The following is an 8,399-nucleotide window of genomic DNA, read 5'->3' as shown; positions in this document are numbered from 1 at the left end:
TGTAGGCCGTAGCCCCCAGAGCGGCGGTAATGCATAGAGCTAATATCTATTTCTCGAAGTACTTATAATTCGTACCTATAAATATAACACGAAATAATACGCAGACGTAAGTAATAATAGAAAAAGAAACTCCCTACACCTAATCATATTAGTCATTCTGATAGATACAGTAATTAATTTCACTTTCGAAGTAAGGTCACCGATCCACCTACTTTGTGAATCCTACGCCCGTAGGTATGTTTTATTACAACAATATCTATAAAGTTGTTTTGATTGCTGCACGTTGACTTTTACAAATATATAGCTGGTTTATATTTGCACATCAACTTTTATTAAATTTTATTGCTGTTTTTTTCACATTGATTTGTGAAGTTTCAACAATACGCAAATTACGCAATACAATATCTAATTTATTGTTCACCAATAGGAACGGAACTTAAACTATAATAGTAAAACAATTATATTGTAACTACTGTTTTAAAGGGCATCATTTATAATGTTTTCATAATTTTCATAACGCACTTTAAAAAATGGAATAAGTTGATCAAAAAATAATTCTGACCCAAAAATTATGCCAAAGTAAATATTGGCTTTAATGTGCTGTCTCATGGAAAATGAAAACGTAATTCTTTCGGGTTATTTCAACCCATTATGAACCTGATTTTATAATTAACTTCCAATAATATTCAGCTGTAATATGTTTTGTTTAACATAATCCTTGTATTAAGTTTACAAACCAGCTTTTGAATACGTTATTTTGGTGTGTTAAAAAAGGAAAGTCTTCTTGAGTAAAGACGTTGAAAGGAATATAATTTATTCAGATTAAGCAGTGTTAGTAAACTTTAAAATTATCGGATAAGCTAAGGAAAGGAATTTATTAATTTATATTATCATAATGTCACATTGTTAATTAAAGTTAAACCACTTTTTTCTGAAAGGTAATACTCTAAATTCTCATGTATGCATGTGCAAGGTGCATTCATCGTCGTAGGCATAACCTATTCATATAGGTAAATAGGTAACTAGTAGTATTAAATTAAAGTTTATATAAACTGCATAAGAACCTTTAATTAATGATCATTGAATACATAATAATAGGCTTAGGGTTTGCACGACGGATCCGAAATGTATGGGGAGATCCGCGGATCCGGATCCAGATCCGGATAATTTCATACATTTCGGATCCGGATTGCAAACCCTAAATAGGCTGTATATTACAATCCAACATATTTTGTCTGATAAAATCTCAATCACAAGATATTCATAATGAAATATGTAGGTACCTAATATGCATATGCATATAGGTATATACCTACTCATAGCTTAATGCATTATTTCTTAAATGATGTTAAGCTAATAAACAAAGAAGTACCTACAAAAAACTGCTTCGCTTTAATGCAATTTCCTTAATTAATCCTTTGCAAAATTAATTTGACAAGCCTTAATACAAACAGTAACAAGAATAAGTACGGAAAAGTAATGCTGTCTTCAACACAGTCACGTATAAAATAAGGTCTATTATTCTGCAACAAACCAAGGAGCGTATGACTTTTCGATTGGAGCGTATATTTTTTAACGCTCGCGCATAACGTCGTCGGATCAGTCAATCAAAGCGCACTTTCGCCCCGCCCACGCGGCGTACCTACGCGCTGACCAAGTTTCGGGGGATGAAAGCGAAATGGTGTCAATGACCTTCTTATCAAACTCAATTCTATGTGTCACGACTCTAATTCAAAGACATGTGTTCACCCGCAACGATTCGGATTCAATCTGATTATGCCATGGTGGCTTCTGTGTGACGCTTAATTTAGATTCATTAAAGCTGCTAAATTAATCAAATGATTCAGGCAAAGTTTTACATTGTGTGACAAAACCCTTAATATGTTAATGTGAGGAGAAATCACAGACTACGTCAACGACTATATGGAACACATAAAACAACCAAGGTCACCACACGTAAGCGCTCCCATACATATTTAGTATGGGAGCATGACAACTTATTTCAGTGCGCCCACAATTAAAACCAGTACTCGTGTAAATTAAAAATATTTATAATAATAAAGGGGTGTATATACCTGGGCTAAAATGGTGTAGAACACAACTCAGTTGCGCTGCTTAAATCAAAGCATTTTACAATTTAAAGTCTGAACGCTGGAATCTCAAGCGCTTAATAAATCCACAATTCAAAATGTTTTATCTAGGCAATCAGATAGTAGCCGACTGATTGGAAATTAAATTATCGTTCTCAGGCAAAAGACGTTTTATCAATAAGGCGCGTTTGGTATACAGATGGAATTAGAAATCGTCCTTATTGTCAACCGATCTAATGCTTGATGTTGTCAAATTTGTATGCATTGACCGATAAATCGTGCCCTAGACAGAGCACGTCATTGTGCAAGTTCGCAGACATTGCGTAGGCGCACGAAATGGTTCAGAATAGTTCATCATTTTGTAGCAATCATTTTCACGGACGAATTGATTCTTCTTATTGAAAATATGTCTGTTAATTATCATAATAAAGATGAAAAAAGTATTAGAAATAAATTAAGTAGGTACAAATACTTAGTTATGTAAAATATAAGAAAAAGTCAGGCTCAATAAGTTTGACTACTGAAATAGATGGCATTGTACTCTATATCTCATGTGGTAACTAAACGGTCAAACGTCAACTTTTAACAACCAAAATTACCGCATTATGTAGGGCTGCATATAATTCATATAAAGGGGCTGTACATACGAGTAGGTAGCTGTGCATATGTACATTAAAATGCAAAATTTATACATGTCGAATGCTTCAGTCAATTCCATATATGGTTAAATGACTCAAAGCGTTAAAAATGACTTGACTAATATGTTACGCCATGTGTTAACGTTTTGACTCGTCGACGTCATCGATTATTGACATAAATTATCTATGACGAGTCAATGTCCATGATACGATGAGCAAATACGGCTGAATTTATTTTAAGTGAGCGTGTAGGTACCGTACATTTCTGAGGTTTAGAATTTTTTAAATCTTTTTGAACTTTAGCACCTACGGAACAAAACATGCTAAGCATTAAATTTGTAATAATAAGTACTTAATTTAAAGTGTTTTTGTAATTTTTTGTGATTTGTGAGCTGCGATTGTCAATATTTATGTTATCTACCAAAGGTCGCCCTTTATGTAGGTAGGTTTTATTAAGACCACAATAGGTTTAATGATAATTGCTATATTGCAAATGCAAACATAGCAATTGAGGATTCATGTTTTAAAATAAGTCACTCAGAAAGAGACCTTAATAGGTAAGATGTATTTATTTAATTGAGAATGATTTCAGTTTCAGTGACACATAAATAATTTGGAAAATACCATAACATTGCATCCGTTGACGCCATTTCAATATAGTAATATGTTTTTTTCATACATTGTGTCACCTGTATTTCCTTGTCATCTGCATATGACTTCGTGTTCAAATTCCGAACGTTTGAAAAAAAAACGTTGGGATGACATGCCAGTGGTAGGTATGACAATTTGCAAGTCATTCATATAATGTTTCCTTATGACTGCGTACTGCTTCCTACCTTATGTGCTAAAACGTACTGAATTAGTACTCACGCTCCTGCTTGCAAGCCTTATGAAAATGGAAGACATCAGCTAACTGCAGAACTGTACAACTGAGAAAGTAAAGATAGGTAGGTAAGTATTAAGTATAACTAAGTAATTGTAGCAATTAGCCTAACCGCGAAAATCGCAGTTTGTAAATTACAAGCAACTCTGTCACCCTAATTATCCCTTAATTGGAGTAAAATAGAGCAATGCCCGAAATTCGCGTACTTCGGAGTTCTCGGTAGGCCCTCTGTCTCTTGGCTTCGGCATTCGAATTCCATTTTTGTCAGAGACACGTTTGACTTAATTTGACTAATCCTTGTCTTGAATTATTTTAGGTAAGTATAAGATTTGCTTAAAATTTTTGATTCTCAGTTTAATATTATCGAAAATTGCCCCAAAATCAATCAAATACCAATACTAATGGTGTTACATATAAAGTAGCGTTATGTTACGTATTTAACTCGTACTTTGACATCATCGTAGTCAAGGTTGGGCATATTCGCTGAGCAATGAATCACATAAGGTAGGATGCGAACGTGAGACAATATATGGCTCGTTCTACGTCATCCTCGCCTACGGTCATTGACACACCGACTAGCTATTCCAGTATTCGACCTTGAAAGAAATTATGGCAATATACTGCGGAAACGGAAATTAACTGTGTATTAAAAGATATAACACCAACGCTAAAACCACTTTGACGCACCGCTTACGTATCTCATCAGTTAAAAGCAAGAAAGGAAGAGAATGAACTGGTTAATTAATATTATGATCTAGACTTTACTATACCCGATGTATCTTCTAAGATCTATACGGTTACCACCAGTTTTGACATTGACAGATTAGCTCGCGTCTACGTAAATTACTTTCTATACATCTCGCTTGCACTAATATGCGAGTACGAGCGAGATGCATAGAAAGTAAGTTACTTCTTTATAGTTCGTTTTTTTTAGCATTAGAAAGAAGCACAAAGAAGGTAAGCGATTTTGACATGTCTTTTAATTGAAAAACGCTTTTTAAAAATCAGTAAGTATTACCTATGAAAGCAGAAGAATATAAATGATCGTATTAGATTCATAATTGTTACATATTTGCAGTGACTAATTTTTAAAACGTGTTTTTCAATTAAAAGACACATCCAGATTTTTTTCCTTTTTCTAATGCTAAAAAAAACGAACTATAGACGTAAGTGAATAATTGAATATGTCAATGTTAAAACTGGTGGTAGTGGTACTAGACTCTGGATGAATTTAACTACATAATGTATGTATTCAAACATTTGAACGTTCTGTTTGTGAGTCCGAGAAGTTATTTAATTCATAATTCTTTATTGCAACCCTGGTACAGTATAGATGTCAAATATAATATATGTACAATGTCTCACATGGACCCTGTAAGGGCACAGCATAACTTACTTATAACTATTATAATTTTATTGTATTGTATGTACTTAACAAAATTGTATTGTATGTATGTATGTATTTAGTCAGTATAGAGTACCTATTGCCAATAACAACCCTACATTGGGAAACGCATGCGACACTTGTCAACTTTAACTGACTCGGTGTAATCCGTCAAAAACCCATCAAGGAGAATATATTGACATGAGTTCACAACCATGATCTGTTTAGTCATGAGATCGCGCAAAATCATCAGAAACTAAGGGTTTCTTCAAATGTACTAAGGGGAGAACGTCTTCATTAGAACTTAGCCTTTACGACTCAAATATGTAGATAGTAAGTTTCTTTAAAATTAAACAAACACAAATCAACGTTACCAAACATATAACAATTTCATGAATTTCATGATTAAGCCACCACATAAACTTCGTACGGTATGGAACATCAGTGTAGGCTGAGCGTAATATAAATAAAATTCAACTACTTCTGCACCAGACACTGAAGAACCCTTACGGCTTGAAAATCTCCAGGGATTAAGAGTCTTCTCATTATTGGTTGAGTAGTACTACAAGCAGTGGTTACTGGCAGTTACTTCAGTCAATTACATCTCATTCGACGCCATTCAAAGGCGAATCATTGATCATTTTGAAAGCAATACGGATAGAAATGGAGACATTGTGTTGCAAGGATTACTCGTATGTGTATAGTTAAAGTAAGTACGATAAGCCAACAGGGATAAGCAGATTATAAAGTCTGGTAGTATGTACATCTCCATATGTTTTCGTCTCCATGTGTTGCGTACCATCTCATTTTAGTAGTTATGACATAGGTAGAATATTTTGGTAGCTGTAAGGTTGGTCTTTTTTGTTTATAGATACAGGTTACAAAAATATATACAATTTTTAATATTACTTACAGAACCCTTGTAACTACATATATGAATGAAATGTATACTTCTCTCAACAATCAAACATATGTAGTTTTTTTTTAATGTTTAATATTTAGCAATAATGATTATAAATATAAAAAATCATATCAAAATTTTCTGAATCCTAGAAGTCTCATTATTTTGGCAAATATTTACATGAATAATAATATGCCATATCACCGACAAGTACACTAACCAACGTTACGTGTGTTCTAAATGATTCGTAATAATCATCATAGTTCGTGGAATTGAGTTGTGAGTTCTTGGTATTTATACTTGAATGAATTTAATTACGATTGGCTAAAGAAACACTAATATTTTTTTGTCGTTTACAATTATGTAAGATGTTGACTTTATATTTCTTTAACTTTTAAGGAAGTAAGTATTATGGGGAAGAATTAATTATTCATGAATAAACATGTACCATAGTCATATAATTAAGTCATAAACTCTTAACGTCATTGCTAAATACTTTCTGAATGTCGTCATTTTATAAGTGGTATGAAGATGAAGACGTATACCTAGAACTTCTTCTAGCAAACACGGGGATCGACAAAATGAAATATAGTTATACGTAACTCTATAGAAAATACTAACATTGTTAAAGCTACCTATGTTCAGGTACTATGTTGAAAATGTAGGTAGGTATATGTTGAACACCGTATGCCTCATTATATGTAGTCTTCATTTTTTACAGGTAACTTGCTGCTTTTTATACCTGCCATTTGTTATTCCATTGGTCGAAGACCTGTCGGGTATATATTGGACGACGAAGTCTAAATAAACCTGAATGAGCTCCGGGCCGCTGGCTGGACAGAACGGCTTTGGACAGAGAAGCCTAGCGGTCTTTAAAGTACAAAGGTCATTTCGTACTGCAGCAGTAGGTACGTCTTCGTCAGTTCTTTCAAATTTTGACTTGACAAAGGTAGACCTCCTACCTTTCTTGACCAATGCCCGGACGCACCTTGGGCAAATGTGCATAGTTCCTAAGGCTAAGCGCCAGCTGTCACTCAGGTCAGTATAACGTGAGTCATCCTAGGTAATGTTATCAGTTCTAGTGCTGGGATATTATTTCACTAACATTGTCGTGAAATGTAATAGCAGTAAAACTTGTATACGTTAACTATTATTCTGGAGCAGATTTACAACAAGGCTACAACGTAAAGCATAGTGACACTTTAATAGTTTTGTTCAATGAGTGAGGTTATAGCAAGCCAGCTAGCATTGCTGAATGTAACTAACATGTACACCACAAACGTGATTTCAGGGTTCGCAACCTTTATTGCCACCGAATCCTCAGTAAGTCGTAAAGCGGGCATAGCAATCTGAAGATGTATATACTATTTAAGTTAATTTTTGTCACTATATTCAGGTTTCAACCTAGAGTTAGTATAAAATGATGAGGCCTAAGTAGTAAGAACTGACAAATATATCCAATGCTTTCGATCGAAAAGAAAACTTACGCAACAAAATGGTTTCACATAGCATTTCTCAAATCCCATTTATTCCGAATGTCCCTTCACAATGTACAATGGCGAGTAACAAAGTGAATATTCCTGGACAATCCATTCGCAGTTATTGAATGAAGGGGGAAGCGCGTACCGTTCGTGCTTTCGATTTGCTTGCGATGAATGGACTATAACTTGATAGTAAAATATTTACATAGAGCTGCTGGCACATATGAGATTGGTTTGTCATAGTTTTTAACCCCCGACGCAAATACAGGGGTATTATATGTTTGACGCCATAATAACTGTCTGTCTGTCTGTCTGTCTGTCGCATCGTAGCTCTCCAACGGAAGGGCTGATTTCAATGCGTTTTTTAAGTGAAAGCGAGTTTTATTGCGGTGGTTCTTAGCTATGTTTCATAGAAATTGATCCATCAGTTTGAAGAGTATCAGCTCTTTCCCAAAGTTATGTAAGACATTCTTGGCATAAAATGGATTTTGTTTGCATAACGTAGGGGTTTTTTAATTTAATAGTTATTAATATTATAACTATTGAAACTCTGTTCATCTCCCTTCTTATTTAAGAACTGTGCTCTTGTCCTGTAGCACAAAGTTAATGAGGTCGCCGTCGGTTCTGATCTTGTTCAACCTTCTTGACATTTATCAAAATGTCAAATAGTGGGTGTAAGATATGACATATTTTTTTTATTTTGTATGATCTCTTTAATAGAAAAGAAATAATAGTTCAGTATGTAAGTAATCAAATATAGTAATTTGTTAGTATTAAATCGTTTAACCATTTTTATTTCATATGATTAGGTATACTTATGTTATCATTATTATGCACATTTGGTTTGATAATACGAGTAAGTATATATTATTACATTTATAGGGTCTCTATTGATTCCCAAATAGTTTTAAGTCATAATATATTGTTTGTCCGAATTTTCGTTATTTTGTAATTGGTTTTTCTCAGAAACGCGTAACTTTTCAGGATTGCCATAAAACAAACCTAACCTAACCTATCTATAG

This window comes from Cydia splendana, chromosome 10, assembly GCF_910591565.1.
Source record: "Cydia splendana chromosome 10, ilCydSple1.2, whole genome shotgun sequence".
Taxonomy (NCBI): domain Eukaryota; kingdom Metazoa; phylum Arthropoda; class Insecta; order Lepidoptera; family Tortricidae; genus Cydia; species Cydia splendana.
Note: the sequence above shows the minus strand (reverse complement) of the source record.